This window comes from Pinus tabuliformis, chromosome 7, assembly GCF_031772625.1.
Source record: "Pinus tabuliformis cultivar Carrire ecotype Pingquan chromosome 7, CPIR1, whole genome shotgun sequence".
Classification (NCBI taxonomy): domain Eukaryota; kingdom Viridiplantae; phylum Streptophyta; class Pinopsida; order Pinales; family Pinaceae; genus Pinus; species Pinus tabuliformis.
Genome location: NC_142293.1, coordinates 1,669,754,301 through 1,669,776,410, shown reverse-complemented (window position 1 = coordinate 1,669,776,410; position 22,110 = coordinate 1,669,754,301).

Here is a 22,110-nt window from a genome sequence, read left to right as displayed (position 1 = left end):
AAAGGAGAGATCCAAGCGTATAAGAATAAAGTGAATAACGTAGATGAAGAAATGGTTCTTTTAGGATTCCACTTAGAAGAGGCCAAATGAGTGGAGGAAGTTTTAACGAAACAATTACAAGAGAAAGATAAGTATTTTTATAAATTGGAATCCGAAATTGTGTCGTTGAGAAAAGACCCCGAGAAGACTAAGGCACAACTGAATCTAAACTTAAAATTTGTAAAGGGATCATAAACCTTACATAAGATCATCATCAAACAACAATCTCCATTAATTAAAATAGGACTTGGGTACAAGGAAACACCAGAATAAGTCAAAGGATATTTAGACCCCAAGGCGTCAAAACCTGAGGATACAAAAAGCTATGTTAATGCTCTTAAGGGAACAAGTGGAAAACCCAAAAAAAGAAGTAATGGAAGCAATGACCAACAAAATTAAGATAAGCCAAGTGATACAAGGAACCGAGGAGTAAGAAAACAATAAAGAACAAATGTTCATCCGATACACAATGAAGGACCGATTCTACCAAGAGGAATTTTTGCTCATAGGTACCCATATATTTTCTATTGTCATTGTTTTATTTGCCTTAATTTTGGTCACAAAGAAATGCAGTGAAAAACATATAAAGCCATCAGATATGGAGAAGTAAGGTTCAAGCCAAGTTTAAGTAAAATGAAAAGAACTAGAAAATCCTTGAACAATACATTTTCTCATCTTATGGATGAAATTTATTGATTTATTTGCAAAAACTTTGGACATAAGGCCAATGAATGTAGAAGCAAACTAATGCCTTCCTACCAACAAGATAGAAAGGAAGAACACATGAAAATTTGGAAAAATAAGAAGGTTGTGTATCCAAAAGAGTGTGGATTGGTCTTATGTGCCAAGAATTAAGGAAATCAATGGCTCATTGACAGTGGGTGTTCAAAACACATGACATATTATAGAAGTATATTTATATCCTTTCATGAAGTTAGGAGTGGAAATGTTACTTTCGGTAATAATGCACCAACAAGAATAAAGGATAAAGGGACAATTGTCTTAGAGAAGGGAAAAACCAAGGCTCAAAATGTGTTGTATGAATATGGTCTTAAGCATAATATGTTAAGTTTCAGTCATATGTGTGACCCTAAGACATGAGGTAATTTTCAGATCACATGAGTGTGTGGTCAAAGAGTTGGAGACAAGGAGACCATAATTAAAGAAATTAGAACTCCGAGTAGTGTATATGTGTTGAAAGGAGACAAAGAAAACTACTATTTGGGAAAAAAAGATGAAAATTGGCTATGGAACAAGAGATTATGGCATCTCAGTTTTCAAAGTTGTTTAAACTAGGAAAAAAGGGGGTTGTCCGTGGCATGCCCACAATCATCAAACTGAAAATAATGTCTATAGGTCATGCCAATTTTGGAAACAATCAAGATTTCAGTTCAAATATAAGGAATATTCAACAAAAAGGCCTCTACAACTGATTCATACATATATATGCAGGCCCACAAGAAAGAGATCCCCGCGAGGTGAGAAATATTTTATGCTATTTCTTGATAATTACATGACAATGTGTTGGGTTATCTTGTTGAAGTATAAAGATGAAGCCTTTCAAAAATTCAAAATATTCAAAGAACTAGTGGAAAATGAAATGGATCTAAAAATTAAGTCCCTGAGATCATCCAGTGAGTTTATGACTTATGTGAACAAAATGGGATCAAAACATAGTTTTTAATAGCTAAAAATCCTCAAAAGAATGTGGTAGTTGTAAGAATGAACATGATATTTCAGCAAATGGCTTGAGCCATGCTCGATGAATTAGGGGTTCCACATACCTTGTCGAGAAAAGTTGTACAAAAAACAATCAATATACTCAATAAGGCCCATGTTCGAATAAACAATGATAAACCACATTATGAATTGTGGTATTGTAGACTAGCCTTTGTAAAGCATTTTAATGTTTTTGGTAATAAATGCTACATCAAAAGGAACGAGGACAATCTCATCAAATTTGAGTCAAGAGTAGATGAAGATATCTTGTTGGGATATTCCTCCATGAAAAAGGGTTACAAATGTTATAATAAGAGACTATGCAAGATTGTTGAAAGCATAGATGTGAAAGTTGATGAAGGACTTGTTTTCCCTAGAAGACTATGACAAAATAATGAATCCAGTGACTATGAGTCACCAAATAATGAAGTCAAAGAGAATCAAGAACAAGAGGAACATGAAGAATGAAAGGAAGAAGACAGAGAGAATTTCTACAACGAAAGACACCATGAAGGTATGTATAGAAACATCATTCTAAGAGCTATATTCTTGGAGATAAAGAATTTTAGGTACAAACTAGAAGAAAGTTCATAGGATCATCGAGTCATGCAAATATAGCTTTATTATATATGATATAACCTCAAAGTTTTACTTAGGAAAGTCAAGGCGAACACTAGATTAAAGCAATGAATGAAGAACTGGATTAGATAGAGAAGAATGAAACATAGGTCCTTGTTCAAAGATTACAAAGTAAAAATGTAGTAGGGACCAAATGGATATTCAAAAATAAGTTAAATGAAGATGGACATGTGGCCAGGAACAAGGAAATACTTGTCTGTAAGGGTTATGCTCATAAATAAGGAATAGATTTTGAAGAAACATTTTCACCTGTTACAAGAATTGAATCCATTAGAATGTTCTTAGAATTTGCGCGCTTTCGTAAATTCAAGGTGTATTATATGGATGTTAAGTGTGATTTCTTAAATGGTGATCTAGAAGGGGAAGTTTATGTGGAACAATCTGAAGGATTTCTACTGAGAAGAAACAAATATTATGTATGTAAACTCAAAAAAGGCCTACATGGATTAAATCAAGCACCTAAAGCTTGGTGCTATAGGTTAGACAGATGCTTGCAACAACAAGGTTTTAAGAAAGGAACAACTGATATCAATATATATATATCAATGTTGAAGGTAATAATTTGTTATTAGTTGTCATATATGTTGATGATATAATTTTTGGTAGTGATGTTGAATCAATGAGTCAAAGGTTTTCAGTAGCAACGCAATAAGAATTTAAAATTTCTTTGCTCGGAGAACTATTATTCTTTCTTGGACTACAAGTTTAACAAACCAAGAAAGGAATTTTTCTTTCTCAAACTAAGTACCTCATGTAAATTCTAAGAAAGTTTGGAATGAACAATTGTAAACTTGTAAGCACACCCATGGTAATAGGCTACAACCTGTGTAAGGATGATGAATCCTCAAAAATCAATCAATCTACATATAGATCAAAGATTAGAAGTATACTCTATCTCACAACTACAAGACTCAATATTATGCCCGCTATTGGATTACTAGGACATTTTCAGTTTGACCCTAAGGAAACACATCTTAAAGTAGTCAAGAGGATATTTAAATATCTATAGTGAACTATAAACTTTGGTATATGGTATCTTAAGAATACATATTTTACTCTATAAGCTTATACTGATGCAAATTGGGTAGGAAACATTGATGACAGGAAAAGCACAAGTGGTGGAGCCTTATTTTTAGGACATTGTTTGGTCTCTTGGCTCAACAAGAAACATACCTCTATTTCTTTGTATATTTTTGAATAAAATTACATTACAGTTGCATCATGTTGTACATAGTTGTTGTGGATGATACCAAATCTCAAATAAATTCAATTAGATTGCACTCAACCTATACCTATCTTTTGTTAACAACAATGCTATTTATATATCAAAAATTCGTTGATGCACTCTAAGACAAAGCACATTCTAATTATATATCATTTTATCAGAGAACAAGTATTGAATCAAATAGTTAAGTTGGAATATGTTCCTACTAATGAGCTGATTACAGATATCTTTACTAAGCCTCTTCCAAGAGAGCCGTTTGAGTGTCTTAGAAAGAGATTGGGGATGATCTCTTCCATAGATTTCTTACCCAAGAAAGAAGACAATTTTCCATATATGGCATGGATAATTGTATGCCAACAACTCAAGAAAAGGATATAACATCAACTCAAGGGGGGCTACAAGCTTTAGAAAATGTAGTCTCTAGGTAAGAAACATGGTAAAATTCTCATTAAAACTCATTCATAGGAAGAGTATACAACTATGGTAGTTTGAAGGGAAGTATGAGCTCAAGGGGAGAACCTTATTACATAACAATGGAAGTAGATTCAGCGGTAAAAGTATGACCCTTGTGTTGCAAGATCTCCTTTGTCCTTAATGTCAAAGGGGGAGAATGCAAAAATATTGGAGGTGAAATATGTATAATGACATGAGGATGGCGAGTGATTAGAGATGAAATGTGTGAAGTGACATGAGGATGGAGAGTGAGCAACCATGAAAATGAGCAAAGTGATAGGGGGAGTCACACCCTAGGTCATCAACAATGGAATGCAATGTTTGATAGTGTTGCTATCAATGCCAAAGGGTGAGATTGTTGAGTATGTGTTGTAATTTATGTCAAGCCCAAGGAGATTATTGAGCATGTTGGAAGTTGTAGCTAATTGTGTCAAGTTTAGGGGGGATATCAAGAAATGTGTTATGAGTGTTTCCACTTAGTTTGTAGTCAAAATTGAAGGTAGTATCTTTGAAGGCATATTTGCTTCAGTCTCTCAACATTAATGAGGAATATATACCTATTTAGTCAAGTAGCCCTCTTTAAGACCTTTTCAAATGTATATAGAACTTGGAATAACTCCTAAAGGATAAGGAGTTATCACACTTTGAATTTTTAGTAAGGTTCCAATGCTCTAGGTTCCAGTGTGAGCTGATTGACTCAATGATTAGTCTAATTAAGGCTTATGATAAGCTAATTAGGGATTAACATTAATCTGCAGCCCCAAATTTGTGGTAGTTTTCAAAGGTTGACAAATTGGATTTTCTTGGGGACCTAGGGGTAGAATGACAACTTTGTTGACATTGAAAGAAATTACATTTTCTATTAATACTGCAGCCTTGACATTGTGGCTCCATGATCCATGTGGCTCCAGAGAGACACACATGACAAAGATGGCTCAAAAATCAAAGTGATTAGAATGATATTGAACTAGGGCCAGAGCGTAGATATCGTCTTCTTGAGCGTGGAGGTGTGAACGGTTCGTCAATTAGAGTCTGGATGATGAAGTTATTGCAAAAAAAGTTGCCTTGGTTCCTTTGAAAAAAGGAGGTTTTTCCCATAAAAATGGGTTTTAAGCCTTTATAAGGAAAATCGCAATCAGAGGCAGGGCGATGGTTGATATCGGTGCTATACAGGCAGTGATCGGTGATATCGGCACCTGCGAATCGGTGATGGAGTATCAAATCGGCGGAACCCACAGGCCTAGGACCAAGACCCCTGGATATCAATGAATGCGATTAGCGATCACCGATATCGGCGATCAGGACGATCGACGTTGGTGGATGCCAAAGGAAGGACCCTGAACCATAGCAATCGGCAATTTGCGATCCTGACTGGTTATATAGCATGGAACCAATATATTTATAGGTCCGATTTTATAAAATTTAAAATCCGAACTTTCAGATTTTTCAATGTTTTCCAGTGTTTTTTGGGTTTTTGTATTATCGCTTTAAAATGATAAAAAGGCTATTTTTTTAAAGGTTGTTGCGCCCGCCGATTGTTCTATACAAACAACTTCTATTCTTAAGCAACAGACCTCCGATTTTGAAGCAGCCTTGTCCCAAACGTGTTATAAAACACGATGGGTGACAGAGAGTCGAGGCTAGAGGAGGGAGAGAGCTTGCATGCCAGAATGTGCCCCAAGAGCTCGAAAGCCTGTGCTAGAGTGCCGAGAGCATGGATGCAGAAAACCGAGAGCGGCGAATAGATGCGTAATAGAGAGCTAGAGAAGTGCTTCAAATCCATCGAGCCGTAGAGCTATAGAGAAGCATGAAAGTCAGAGAGCACTTGAAGTTCTGAGAGTTCACAAAGCTACGGTGACATAAGCCAGAGTGCTACAGAGCCAGATAGCCAGCGAGCTACAAAGCCAAGAGTACAGATTATTTATTCTCGTTGAGATCGATTCTTCTTGATCGATGCTGTGAGAATCAACGTGTCAACGAGCTTTAGCTTATTGATAGCAGTTTTAGATGCCTCGCTTCTTCATATGGCCATTCGTAGTGAGGCCGTGATAGATTGGTAGTGGGCTGTGCCTGCGCATTGATAATGTGAACAACGTATTCACCGTGGATTGTCTTATGAACATCCACTTCTTCATCCACTTCTTCAGATGGCCCGTGGTGTGAGGTATATGATTATTGTTCATGTACTTCTTCTTTTACATTATGCTACATGGATCCTTGATTGATTGATGCAGGATCTTGTTTATGACATGTTGTCATGATTCCTTGCTTGATTTGATGTGGAATATTCTATGTGATGTACTTGTTGTCATAACTTATCATGTTATGTTTTGAGATCCCTTGTTGTATGTTGTTGGGATACTCTTGTTGTCATCATGCATGTGTTTTTCTTTGACATCCCTTTTGTGCCATGTTGGCGGGATGTGCACCATGCTTGTTTTTGTGTCATACTGATAGGAGTCCTTTGATTGAGAGTTCCAGTAGTGGAATATCTCATAGAGCCACTACTGCGTGTGGCATTTTTCCTTGTATGATCGAGACATCATATCTTGTGTACATTGTCTTTATTGACAACACTTAATGTAGTGGCGTGCACCATCTTGACACCGGGGCTCGGAGATGTAGTCCCTCCTGGACAAACTCCGTTATCAATGACTTATGTTTTCATGTGCTGATGATTGTTATGTTCATCTTCTTTTCCGCATGCAGATGTATTCATTAATGTTATTCTAAAAGCAATTTTAACACATCACGAAAGTAAAAGGCCTTGGAAGGGTCCTTCTTCACACCCGAACCTGGATCAAGTGGTATCAGAGCAAGTCTTTGTGTTGATATGAATTGCAGTGTGAACAATGGAATGTGCAATGACAGAGGATGAACAAGCAATGTACGAGACCATGCTTAACATTTCCAAGAAAGTGGAAATCATGTATAAAACTGTACAGAAAGAGACAGAGGAAAAGGAGTGATTACAGCTTCAGTTGAAAGCCACAGAAGAGGCCATGGAGGAACTAAAGCAAAACAAATATAATATTCAAACAGAGAATGATGAATTGAAGACGTGTCTACATGAAGGGAAGGAGGAGAAGTAGATTTTGCTACTACAACTGCAAGCAAAGGACGAGGCCTTAGAAAAGCTACAACATAACCCATGTGAGGTAAAAAGTAGTTCTCCATCTTCATGTATGTTTCCTGATGATGATTTCGCTGTGTTTGAAAATCACATCATACGAATTGGCTCCAAACTGTTGAAGAGAATGGAATATGAAGGAAAAGGCTTGGGCGTTAATGGAAAAGGCATTGTCAACCCCATCAAAGTAGAGGAATTACCCCGTTAAGAAGGACTTGGGTATGTCAGGAAAGAAGTTGGGGAATGCGCTGAGACAGTTAGTGAACCACCAACAACAGATGATGAGAAGCCATCATCAGTTCTTTCCAAATCGAAAGAGAAGGTAAAAGATGTCGATTTCCTTTCGATTTCATCTTTTGATAGTATGATGTCTGTTGGAGATTTGGAGATCCCAATTACAAGGACAAACATGAGTCTCCTTACAAAGACAAGGCACAAGGGGAAAGAGCTTGGTGCTAACAACCAAGGCATAACTCAACCTTTGGAGGTTGTGCATGAACATCGATTTGCAGGCTTGAGATACACTCAAGGAGAGTACTCAAAGCTGTTAGATTTGTCTGAGACTTCATCGAGGAAAGAGAATGATGGGAAAACATCCCCATCATCACATGGCAGTTCCCATTGCATGGAGAGAGTTGAGGCAAGCTCTCATTGCCATACTGACATTAGAGACAACAAAGGAAGGTATAATCACTTTCGATCTTCGAATGTTCATTTTGATCATGTTGTTAATAATGAACGAAGACTAAGGCATCGAAAAACATGTACTTTTTGTGGTTTACCTAACCATACCTTTTCCAAGTGTTGGAAAAGAATGGCAGCACTCATGAGGCGTGAAAAACCCTCTCAATAGCATGAAAAGAAACAGGCTAAGCAAATATGGAAGAAGAAAACATACTGCAGTCATTGCGACAAAAATGGCCATCAAAGAGACACTTGTTGGAAGCTCCATCTAGAGCAGCACCTTAAAGAAAAACCGTCGATGCGTGAACCAAGTAAAGCAGTTGTTTGACAAGCAAAACCACCTCAGGGAGGTGACCCATTCACATTGATCAGTGAGAAATGGTTTCTAGACATGTTGTCGTTTCATGGTCATTCTTTTGTAAATCATTTGTTGCATTTTAAAGTGTAGAAGTGATGATGTATTTCCATCACTTGGTTAGCAAAAATGATGTGTGGTCATGTTTTGAGTTGTATTTTGAGTTGCATGTTAAAACTCTAAAAGAGATGTTATGTTTCCCTCACGTGACGAAACAATAGTGTCTGACCTTATGAATGTAAAACATGTGTTTCAGTGATGATGTTTTTTCCATCACTTTTTGAAGCAACCATGATGGGCGGGCCTTGTTGTCATAGCTGGGGTATTACGTCCATCTTGTTGTAAACTTGACCGCTGAGTATGTGTTATAAACTCATGGCAAGTACGGGACATTTGGGTCTTTAGTTGTTCATGTCATTCAAAGCATGTAATTTGCAAAACAATGTACTACATGTTGCAGAGGTAGCAGGTGTCGGCTCGTCGCTTAAGGCTCCGAAGAACAAAGGTGAAGGAGATGGAAGCGAGACCTTTTCAAGACATTTGTGATGCAGACAGGGTGCAGATAAAGATCCAGATTATTTTCCATGCTTTTGGAGGATGAAAAGCTCCTCAGTGGGGAGGATTGATCCAAGTGGCTCTAGAGAGACACACAGGACAAAGATGTCTCAAAAAACAAAGCGATCAGAATGATGTCAAACCAAGACCAGAGCATAGATCTCGTCTTCCAGATCATGGAGGTGCAAACAGTTCGTCAATTAGAGTCAAAATGATGAAGTTATCGCGAAAAAAGTTGCCTTGGTTCCTTTGTAAAAAGGAGGTTTTTCTCACAAAAATGGGTTTTAAGCCTTTATAAGGAAAATCGCAATCGGAGGTAGGGTGATGGCCAACATCGGTGCTATACAGGCAGTGATCGGCGATATCAGTGCTTGTGAATTGGTGATGGAGTGTCGGATCAGCGGATTGGGTCGGTGGAACCCAAAGGCTGAGAACCAGGACCTCTGGATATCAGCGAATGGGATTAGCAATCACCGATATTGGCAATTCGCATCAGCGGATGCCGAAGGAAGGACCCCAGACCATAGTGATCAGCGATTTGCGATCCTGATTGGCGATATAGCATGGACCCGATCGATTTATAGGTCCGATTTTATAAAATTTGAAATCCGAACTTTCGGATTTTTCAATGTTTTCCAGTGTTTTCGGGTTTTTGTATTATCGCTTTAAAACAATAAAAAGGATATTTTTTTAAAGGTTGTTGCGCCTGCCGATTGTTCTATACAAACAACTTCTATTCTTAAGCAACAGACCTCCGATTTTGAAGCAGCCTTGTCCCAAACGTGTTATAAAACACGATGGGTGACAGAGAGCCGAGGCTAGAGGAGGGAGAGAGCCTACATGCCAGAGAGTGCTTGAGAGCCCAAAATCCTGTGCTAGAGTGTTGAGAGCATGTATGCAAAGAGCCGAGAGCGGTAAAAGGCTACATAATAGAGAGCTAGAGTAGTGCTTCAAATCCACCGAGTCACAGAGCTATAGAGAAGCATGAAAGTCAGAGAGCGCTTGAAGTTCTGATAGATCGCAAAGCTGTAGTGACATAAGCCAGAGCGCTACAGAGCTAGATAGCCAGCGAGCTACAGAGCCAAGAGTCCAAAGTAGTTATTCTCATTGAGATCGATTCTTCTTCTTTGATCAATTCTTCTCCTTATGATCGATTCTTCTTGATCGATGCTGTGAGAATCAACGTGTCAGTGAGCTTCAGCTTATTGACAGTGGTTTCAGGTGCCTCACTTCTTAATATGGCTATTCGTAGTGAGGCTGTGACAGATTGGTATCAGGTTGTTCCTGTGCATTGATAATGTGAACAACGTATTCACCGTGGATTGTCTTAAGAACTTCCACTTCTTCAGATGGCCCGTTGTGTGAGGTATATGATTATTGTTCATGTCCTTCTTCTTTTACATTATGCTGCATGGATCCTTGATTGATTGATGCAGGACCTTGTTTATGATTCCTTGCTTGATTTGATGTGGAACCTTCTATGTGATGTACTTGCTGTCATAACTTATCATGTTATGTTTTGAGATCCCTTGTTGTATGTTGTTGGGATACTCTTGTTGTCATCATGCATGTGTTTTGCTTTGACATCCCTTTTGTGCCATGTTGGCGGGATGCGCACCATGCTTGTTTTTGTGTCATATTGATAGGAGTCCTTTGATTGAGAGTTCCAGTTGTGGAATATTTCTTAGAGCTACTCCTGCGTGAGGGCATTTTGCCTTGTATGATTGAGACATCATCTCTTATGTACATCATCTTTATTGACAACACTTAATGCATCGGCCTACACCATCTTGACACCGGGTCCCGAAGACGTAGTCCCTCCTGGACGAACTCCATTATCAATGGCTTATGTTTTCATGTGCTAATGATTGTTATGTTCATCTTCTTTTCCGCATGCAGATGTATTCATTAATGTTCTTTTAAAAGAAATTTTAACACATCACGAAAGTAAAAGGTCTTTGAAAGGTCCTTCTTCACACCCAGACCTAGATCACTCCAACTAATTTACAAAGGGTAGACACAACAAATGGAATGAGGACTAAATGATGTGGAAACCCTGTTATGATGATAGTAGAGACATGTGATAGAGATTGATTAATGGATAAAGAGGACGAGACAACGTGAGGTGGCATGGCTCTAAATTTATGGTCCTAACTAAGTTTACAAAGGTATGGATAGAATATTCACCTTGAGACGTGTTGGGAAAATTAGTCAGCATTAGATGGGAAATCTCTCGGAAATAGACTAAAACCACGACACTGAGTGTTTTGTAAGAATGAATGAATGTATTAGACTATGAACCAGAGACTGTGATGGAAAAATCAACAACAGACGATGAGAAATTCTATCACAGTTGACTAGAGACCATGGCAACACATTCGAGGCTACTTTCAATGGATTGGTTGATCGAATTTATTGATTTGAGGCATTGTAGTTATGTATATTACACTATAGAATGGAGGAAAGTGCTAATGGTATGCGCTGTTGAATGGAAGACACTTGATCTATAATTTTTATTTTGTGAGGAGAAGTGTGAAAAGGGGGTATTGAGCTTAGTATAGTTTATGCATTCAAAGGATTGATTCATATTTTTTATTGTCAAGCTGTCATGACTATTGATATAGTTAACAGGAAAAATTTCCATGGGTAAATCCATGGATTGATACCTATTGGTGTTTAGATATGAATCCAATTCCACATTAATTGTCAACCCAGGTCTCTATGAGTTATTTCAAGGCTATCATGCAAAGTATATGCAGGCCACAGTTTCCCTACCCAGAATTGAGTATTCAATTATAAACTTAACAATGTGTAACAACAAGAAATAACTGTAACAACAAATAAGAGTAATAGAAAGTTAAGACTCACAACAACAAACTGATAATCATCCACAACAATAGATAACCCAACCAAAATAAACCTACGCACACATCTATTCTAGTAGCACCTGGTCAAGAGAGTGGGCCCAACTCCCTGATTAGGGTTGTGGCAACATCAAGAAGTCATGAAATGCTCAGAAGATTAGAATTTCATTAATCAAAAGGACATTACAAAGTATGTTGTTATAAACTCAAAGTTAACATAATTCTCTTGTGATCTTAACTGCCAGCTTTCACAACCCCGTAACTCTACTTATACAATTTGTTAACACTAAAAACTCCTAGAATTACGACAGTTATTACCTACAATTACATAGCGGTTTCCAAAGTAAAACATAATATAAAGATAGCAGTGTGTTGATTGAGAGGTTGATCCATCATTGTAGCTGATGTCCTAGGATAACACTTCCAGCTCGATGGTCACCATTTGTTAAACCACAGTCCTGGTCATTCTTCCTCCAAATCTGCAAGAATAATCGAATTAGAAAGCCACTTAGGCAACAATCCCCTATGACTATGCTTCATTGATTAATGATTCATAAAGACATGACAAGAGGTATACCTGTGCGGTTTAGAATGTAAATTGACCAACAATGGTGTAAAATGGATACAAGAAACAAGGTAAAAATGTGGGTAAAACATGCAAATTTAGCCACCAACTAGTCTTTCTACATTTCCTCATGCAACTCATCGCCTATGCAGATATGGGTTGGAGTTGCGGTGATCAACATGAAGTTGTGCTAGATCGTATTTTACAACCATTTCTGTTCCCAGAGGCTTATATCCATCTGTCCCGAGGACTTCCTTCCACGAATCCTCGCCTAACACGTAAGTTGGGGTATACTGATTAGCTGACAGCCAGATAATGGGGAACCAGAACCTTAAACCCATCCATCAGATCTCTCGAAGCTACATGCATGCAATATACTGAGGTATTCTGTTCAAAGCTCGAGCAAAGTTGGGGTCCCAAAAAGGTTCATGTGTCCTGATGGCTGACAATGATAACATCCGCCGTTTCTGGTAGTTGTCCCAGGCCTCCTCTTGACAAGTAAAAATTTGTTTTGTGCACATGTCAATACACTATTTCTGGGTTGCTAACATCTGTTCTTTCCTTCCTTTGATCTCCAATAAGGTATGGTGTCCGTTATAGACATTCATAGACTGAAAATTCTCCATCCGAAGGACAGGTAGTCTGTTTGCTTGATTCTCTTCGAATCTGTCGAAGGCCTGCTTCCACTTAACCTGATTAAATGTGTAGGAGGTAAAGGCTCTTAAATGAATATACCCCTGTATGGAACCAGGTTGCATGATTAGTCATCGCTCATAAAGTAATCATGCATATAGATTTCACACATTAGGTGCTGGTTTAGGGTATTGTGACTCTTCAAGGTACACAACAACTGTATCGGGTCCCCTATTATATGGATGATTTCCTAATGAATGATTTCTACACAAAAGAATAAATATTGTTCATGGAGGAAGATAGCCGTGGGCAGGGGGTTGGCAAGCCATTACCTGCTGTGCTAGAGTGAACATTTCTTCCTTATCAACCTTTAGTAGTTGCACCTGCTCTTTTAGTTCCTCAATTTTCTTCTACTGTTTCTCCTGCTTCTGTTTGTCTTTCTCTATCTGGTCCATGTAATCAATAAATATTTTCGTGGCTTTCTCAGGAATTCCCCTCACTCCTTCCCATCGAGCTTCTAAAGGAATGGTCCGCCGTTGAAGGCGAGATGCAACAATGTTCTATTTCTAAATCTCTGCAGTCATAAAAAATTCTCGTGACTCGATCAAATGCAAAAATGACTCGGTTTGTGTAGCCGCAGATGTTGTGGGCCTGTCTTTGGTCTACACTGCTATTGAAATCGATTCAGCCCTACGTTTCATAACATTCTTTTTGTGCTACCTCACTTTTCTTCGTAAGCACAGTACCTGCCTCCTTAGCTTGACGATTTCCATTTTTAGCTGCATGTTTTCTTTGAATTGTGACTAGTACCTTTCCTTAAGAGGAGGCCTTCTTTTTGCACATTTCTCAATAAATTCTTGTTTGACAACGACCTCCTCCACTAGTCTCACAATTGGTGTGGGGTTTAGTGGATTGACGTCAACAAATTCGTCAACCAACTCTTGCTTTATCCTGATTCCCTCTGTTTGTTCCTCAACTTGGGGAACAATCCCAACATCTTCTCCTTCAGGTCTCGGGACCTCCACATCTTCCCTTGGTGGCTCTAGAGTCATTGCAGGCCTTTGCGGGGTAGTGTCTTTGACACCCTTTTCTTGCGACTGCTCCGCTTCCCGACCATCTTCTCCTTCAGGTCTCGAGACCTCCACATCTTCCCTTGGTGGCTCTAGAGTCACTGCAGGCCTTTTTGGGGTAGTGTCTTTGACACCCTTTTCTTGTGACTGCTCTGCTGCCCGACCATCTTCTTTCATCTACTCAAAAGTTGTTTCTAGCCCTTGCAGGTTAGTTTCAACAACAACATTCTCCTCTAATGGCCCTGTGGAGACAGTATCGGCCATAATTTCTTCAGTTTGTCCTTCGATCGACACTGGTTCTTGTGTGGTAGTGCTGACCACCAATCCCTCAATTTGTGCAATTTGTTCACCAATCGACACTAGTTCTTGTGTAACAGTGTCGACAATGGTGCTTGTAACTGTCCCGACAAATTTTAAGATTGGGGGAGAGGCTTTTTCTTTCACCAGGCATCTAGGGGAATGAAACTTCCTTGCCCCTCTTGGAAAAGATGCAAGAAGCAAAGAACGAAGGATATTTTCTTCAATTTCCATCCTCTCATTTCCTGCTGCCTCAATTTTTCCTTCTCCTTCCCCTATGTTCATTAGCTAGTTTGTGCTCCCTTTTTCTTTTTTTGCTTGTGCTTCTTCCAATTTGTCCTCCTACTCAACAGTTGACACTGGTTCTTGTGGAGCAGTGTCGACTGCGGCCCTTGTTTCTTCCAAGGGTTCCTTATTCACTCGAGCAGGTGATGTTGGTTCTTTTGTATTAGCACCACCTACAACTTCATCCAAGGGTTCCTCATTTTCTTGGACAGGTGATGCTGGTTCTTGTGTGTCAGCACCACCTGTAATTTCATACAAGGGAAACAATTCTCCCCTCAAATTTTTTGTCGACGCTGGTTCTTGTGGAGCAATGTCGACTACATTCTCTTCCGTCTCCAATGCTTCTACTCCCATTGGGCTAGTAGGTGACGCTGGTTCTTCTGGAACAATGTTGTCTATGAACTTTTCTTTTTTTGCCACTAATTCTTCCTCATCCTCCCTTGTAGGCATCATAGCCAGAAGTTCTTCCTCTGCTAGCTCGATGAATTGTGGCCAAGCCCTAGAAATTTGAGACAAAGCATGCACCACCAATAGTCTTACCAACCCATGATTTGTAAGGATTTCTAATGCTTGTAGAGACCGATGAGCAGATTGCGCCATTAGCTGAAGACTATTCCATAGAAAATATGGCATATCTAAAGAATGAACCTGCGCATGCCGGAACTGAAGGCATGCAAGAAGCTTGAAATGATATTTAAATAGGGTAGCAAACCAACCTTCACAAGTAATATACCTCATGAAAAAATATGCAACCTTAGCCCATGGGTGCGGTAGATACTTTCGATCATACCCCCTACCCTTCTGAACTGTTGTTTCTCCAGTCTGCAAAAACAATTATGGGAACTTTGGCAAAGGAGATTTCCGAGAACCATTTCCGCTTTCGTTGCGGAAACTTGCTAACAGTCGAAATAACTTCCTATATGACTAAAATTTCTAGCCCATGAACTCTGGAATGATTTCCATCCAAGTTTAATGTGAATTCAACTGTGATAGATTCATCAAATCCCTGTAGCCTCTCAAAATACACATGCCATCCTGCATCTAAAAATACCTGCCATACATTTGGATTGTGTTGAACCTACACTGTATTTTCTAGTTCGTGCCTAACAACTTGCCCACCCATTCCATAGTCTCTTAGTAGCAGCAATTGGAGTAACAACAAGACCAGTGAGGAAGAGTGTCAATAGGTAAATTTGCAGTGATAGGGTTGTGGTGGCGACAGGGTGCGGTGATAGTGAAATCCAGGAAGGTAATAGTGAAATATGGAAAAATCCATAGCGAATTATGGTAATAATGAGTGGAAATTATGGTAATCATTTCACAACATTGGAAAGGACCGTCCATTAATACAATCATACTTATTTCAAGTCCCGATGCATATAGATAACCGTGCGAAGTATGGTGGGGGTCGTGGAGTGTACGTGCTAGCACAAGGTTCAATGGTGATAATGACAAGTCATTACTATAATTTAATTATGACATCTTTGCATTCATTATAATACCTCCCCCCAACTAAGGGATGACCATCCACAGTCATGTTGAGTCATGTCAAATGAATTATCAATCAAATCCACAAAGTCGATTAGGGACGTACCTGGTGACTTACCTTGATGGAGTAACAAAAACAGAGGAGTAACAACATCGAGGCAGAGTAATAACACCCGACATCGGGGGGAGTAACAACACTCGAGGAGTAACAACACCGATTGAGCACTTAGCCAGAATCACCATGAATGGAGTAAGAACACTAGAGGAGTAACAACACCAGTGAAGTACTTAGACGAAATCGCTACGAACAGAGTAACAACACCAGAAGAGTAACAACCCCAGTAGAGTACTTAGATGGAATCGACATGGAGTAAAAACAATGGAGGAGTAACAACAATGGAGGAGCAACAACACCAATGAAGTACTTAGACGAAATCACTATGAACATAGTAACAACACCGTAGGAATAACAACACCGAAGGAGTAACAACACTAGTGATGTACTTAGATGAAATCAGTACCTGCAAAGTAACAACACCATTGAAGTACTTGCAAGAAAAATAATGATAGAGTAGTAACAACGTTTTATTATATATATATATATATATATATATATATATATATATATATATATATATATATATATATATATATATATATATCTATATATATATATATATATATGTATATATAGCATAGGTGCAGAGGAAAAGTTCTCTGCACTAACAATTTCAAAACCAGAATTATCAGAGAAATGTTTAATAAAGGAGTCTTTAGAAGCTTGACAGTGATACAGTATGAGGTGGTGTCCATTTACAAGAAGAGGAGTGTGTGCAAACACCGTGTCAAATTCATATGGTCCCATCCATCTGGAGCATAGTTTTCTTTAAAATCTTTGAACTGAGAATCATAGAGAAATGCCAAATATCCTCTTTGAAATACCTTTTTCTTAATAAATTTGTTCTGCCATTTTGTTCGTTGTAGCTAAATTACAGCAATATTCTAGACATCTACCAACTGGATTTCATCCAATTCATTTAATTGTTCCACTCGTTGTTTCTGGGCTTTTGAAAGATCCAAACCTACTTCAAGGGCTTTGCTAAGCATCTTAATTTCTAATTCCACCGGAAACAAAGGGGATTTCCCATAGATAAGCTCGTATGGTGAAAATGATGTTGTGTTCCACCATGTTGTTCTATATGCCCACAATGCCTCAGGAAGCTTTTCAAGCCAATTTTGGCAAGGGTTCGCTATGGTCTTTGTAAGAATATTTTCCAGTACCTTGTTTGTGCTCTCCACTTGACCATTTTCCTGAGGATGATATGGTGATGTTACCCTATGCTCGATTCCATACTTCTTCATAAGTCATGCTATCAGATGTGATGTAAATTACTGCGCCCCTCCATCTGAGACTATCTCTTTAGGAGCTCCGTATAGAGATTTTTTTTTTTTCAAATAAAAGGTCTGAGAAAACCTATTTTGTTTCTTTCACAACAACCTTTGCCTCTACCCACTTTGTCACATAATCCGCGCAAACTAGAATGTGAACTTTCTGATGTGAAGGCATATTGAACGACCCAATGAAATCGATAACCCATTTTTCAAAGGGCTCAAGAGCTAGTTGAGGCTGTAACAACATCTCATCTGCCCAACCAGGCTGACCCATTCATTGGAATCTATTGCACCCTTGAACATATTTTCTTGCATCACGAAAAATAGAAGGCCAATAGTACCCCATTTGCAACACCTTATGACCTGCCTGCTTATCTGCAAAATTTTCCCCACATGGGATATCATGAGAAACTTTCTGGACATCATAGATGTCATCCTCACTTATGCAGCACCAGATTTGTTGGTCAAGTCTTGTATAAAAGAGATATCCTTCTATCCATGAATAGCGGGCACTATGATGGATAATCTTTCGTTGTTCTCTATATGGTAGGTGTTGAGGCACTTTTCCTGTAGCAAGATAGTTAGCAATATTTGCATACCACAGAGTGTGAGTAGAAATTGCAAAGAGATGTTCATCTGGAAAACTATCCTCTATAGGTGTACCTTCATCACTAGTATCCATCCTAGATAGGAAATCTGCAACTACATTATCTTTCCCTGGCTTATCTACAATGGTAATATCAAATTCTTGAATTAACAGTAACCATCTTGTAATACGACCAGGGGTTATTGGTTTATTCATCATATACCTGATAGCTATATGATCAGTGTGCACAAAAGTAGGATACCCTGTAATGTAATGCTGAAACTTATTAATAGCATAAATAACAACCAAGAAATCATTTTCAGTTACCGTATAGTTTAGTTCAGCAGGAGTCAAGTTCTTGCTGACATAATAGATCACGTACGGTTTCTTGTCCTCTTGTTGTCCCAAGACTGCCCCTACTACTATTTGAGAAGCATCTGTAGAGATGTGAAACGGGAGCTTCCAGTCAAGACCACGTAATATCAGATCTTTACAAACTAGTTCTTTGATTTCCACAAAGGCTGCTTCACATTCATCTGTCCACACAAACTCTGCATCTTTAGGTAACAATTGAAAAAGTGGGAATGCTATCTTAGATTTTTTTTCTATAAAACACCTGTAATAGCCAACATAATTGATAAATCTACGTACCTATGTCGGTGTCTTAGGTGTAGGAAAATTCAATATTACCTCTACCTTAGCAGGATCAACCCGAATTCCTGCAGCTGAAAGCAGGTGTCCCAACACTATTCCTTCCTTCATCATCATATGACATTTTATTGTACTAAGAGAAAAAAGTGTTTTGTTATATATTTTAAGTATTTTATCTAAGTTTTATATACCTTATTCAAAAGAATTTCCATATGGGGTGAAGTCATCCATGTAGATTTCAACACTATCATTGATTAGATCAGAAAAAATTCCTAATATTTCCCTTTGAAAGGTAGCGGGTGCGTTACAAAGACCAAATGGAAGGACTCGGTAGGCAAAGGTTCCCCAAGGGCATGTGAAGGTAGTTTTATCTTGATCCTCAGGAGCTATTTGTATCTGATTGTATTCGCTGAATCCATCCAGAAAGGAGAAAAGTTTCTTTCCGGTTATCAAGGACCTGGTCAATAAAGGGTAAGGGAAAATGGTCTTTTAAAGTCACTTTATTTAATTTGATGTAATCAACAAAAATCCAACACTTTCCATTCTTCTTAGGAACAATGACCGGCAGGGAAACCCATTGACTGTCCGATATCAGATAAATAAAACCCACATCTAATAGCTTTTGTAATTCATCTTTGATAATGTTTTTTAAGGTAAGATTCATTCTTCTCTGTGGTTGCCTAACAGGTCAACATTCTTCTTTAATGTATATGTGATGATTACATAAATGACCAAGGATGAATTTCATATATGTATACTCCCAAGCAAGGCTTCTTTATGTTCCTAGAGGACCTTCAGTAAGTGTTCGGTTTGGGAGGGTGAAAGGTCAAGATTAATATTCAACGTTTTCCCTAGTTCAATTTCTACAGAAATACTGTCACGGGGTACAATTATAGGAATATTTCCAACTTCTGTTTCTGGTTCAATATCTTCCTGAACATTGAAACTCATGACAGATTCTAATAGTTGGCGGGTTGATTCAGAAACGGAGTTGGGACTGCTGAGAAAGGTGCTAATGGCATCATCCTCCATTTCATCCTTAAAACAAAGAGCCTTACTGATGATGAGGATAAGTCTAACTTCTTCATTCTCAGGTTCGGTCTCTTCCATAGGTAGAGATTTTTGTATCAACGTAAATCCTAGTTTATTTGACGAACTTGGTTATACATGGGGGTAGAGGATAAGATTCTTTGTAACTTCCCCATTGGATATTACCATATTTCCAAACCGACACCCAATGTAAGCATCCGCGGTTGCAAGCCAAGGTCTTCCTAAAATCAAAGGATGTCCACTCACTTGGGATTGGGTATGTAAAACCAAAAGGTTGACAGGGTATTGTCACGCGTCTACTGAAATACTTATATCTTCCAACTTCCCTACCAATATTACAGTAGACCAATTTGGAAATTCTAGGATGGTGGGAGTTGGTTTAAGGTTTCAAAGACCCCAGGTAATCACAGTTATAGAGGTTATGACATTAATTTCTGCCCCCAAATTTACCAATACATTTGGGATATCAACCCCATGAATTTGTACTGTCAGAATCAAGCTCCCTGAATCCCCATATTTAACAGGTATATGCTTCCCCAACATCATGTCTGATAGTTTTCCCATAACATGAATAGTGAGTGGATCTTTTGGTTTTCTTCTAGGTTTCTTAGTGAAATATTCTTTAATTGTTTTGGCATAAATAGGTATGTCTTTCATAGCCTGAAGTAATGAAATTTTAACAAATAATTTCTGCAGTTCCCCTAAGAAGTCAAATTCAGGATGAGGACTTTGTTTGCTCAATGATAATCTCTCAGGATAAGGTGGACCAATCTGACATCCTCTAGTAACAATTATCTGCGAAGGGGTTTGTTGTTTCATAGGAATTTGTATTGACTCATCCCTAGTTGTTCTAGTAGAATCTCTAGGTTCTAGTTCTGAGACTTCATCATTGGTATGTTCAACAATTATTGGTGAAGTTTGAGTATTCACCACCTGATCGTATCGAATATTTAATTCGTTACATTCCCAGGTTGAAATATTATATGCAGGGAGGTTGAGTGTCTCAACCTGCTGAGCCCCTCTATTGTTTGGATTTGGATTGGATTGAGTAGGCAGTTGTGGAAAAAGAGGAGGATTACTTATGGACGCATTAGAAGGCAACTATTGCTCCTATTGTGGCATAGGTTGGGAGAATTATCTTGAAGGAGGAAGACATCCACACCGATTCTGGGACCATGAAGGGTTTGGACCAGATTGAGGGTACCATGGTTTCCAGGGCATTGGATATTGATAAGACTGCGGCTATGAAGGTGAAAAAGGTATGGATTGAGGAAAAAATTCAAATTATTAAAATACTGAGAAGGGTCTTGAGGCATACCTTGATTCATGTTATATGGTTGTTTTTTCCATGGTTTCCTTGATCGCATGAAACACAATTGATCTACTTCATCATTTGTTCCCTAAAAAATTGCCTTTAGCCCAGGAAGATATGGACAGGTGCTAGTGGAATGACTTTGTTCACATATCGCACAAGTCTCGATGGAATTCAATGGGAATTCCTTCAGCGGGTGCTTCTTCCTACATTGAGGGAAGAAAATGGACATAGCCTTCTCTGCTTCCATCTGCTTCTGTTTCGCTTGCAAAATGTCCCGCTGTGATGACATTGTGCTTAGGATATCAGTTCTCAAGCTATCTGGCAAGTTCCCAATTTCTGCTCTTGTAACTTTTGTAACTCCTCTTTTGATATGTCTCCTTTTCCTACTACATTCAATAGTTCCAAAGATTCCTCCCTCAGTGCCCAGAGAAAGATTATCTTCAAGATATTTTTATCCAGATCACTATGGCCTGATCTCTACAAACTATATTGAAAATGTTCCACAAATTCCTCCATGTTCTCATCCTCTTTTTGCATAATATTAAAGATTTATTCCTTCACATCTCGGGATTTGCAGTAGTCTTGATATTTTTTGAGGAAAATCATCTTCATATCATCCCATGTAGTAATAGATTCCCCCCCTAAACCCATAAACCATCTCAAATCTGTTCCCTTCAAAGTAGCGGGGAATATCTTCAATTTCTAAGCATCACAAATATAATCATACCCCTGATAGACAACGTCAAATTAAAAAAGCAATGTGTCTGGATCTTCAACAGAAAGACCATGGAAATTAGGTAATGCTGTCAAAGGAATAGGATTCATATGTGCATCACCTATGATATCTCCAATTGGGAATTTGCTCAAAGAAGTTATAGGAGTCGTGAATATCTTCTAGTATTCACTTGGAATCTCAACAAATTTTGGCTCTGGTTGTTCTATAACAGGTGATTGAGATTGTTTAACAACACTTCCTCGATAAGATGGTGAAGAAAATTCCCTCAAATATTCTTCCTCTGAGCTTTCAATATGCACTTCCTTAGATCCTCTACTTGCTACTTCTTCTTCCTCAAATTTCACTTCTATTATTCGGGGAGGTTTTGGTTGTGAAACTG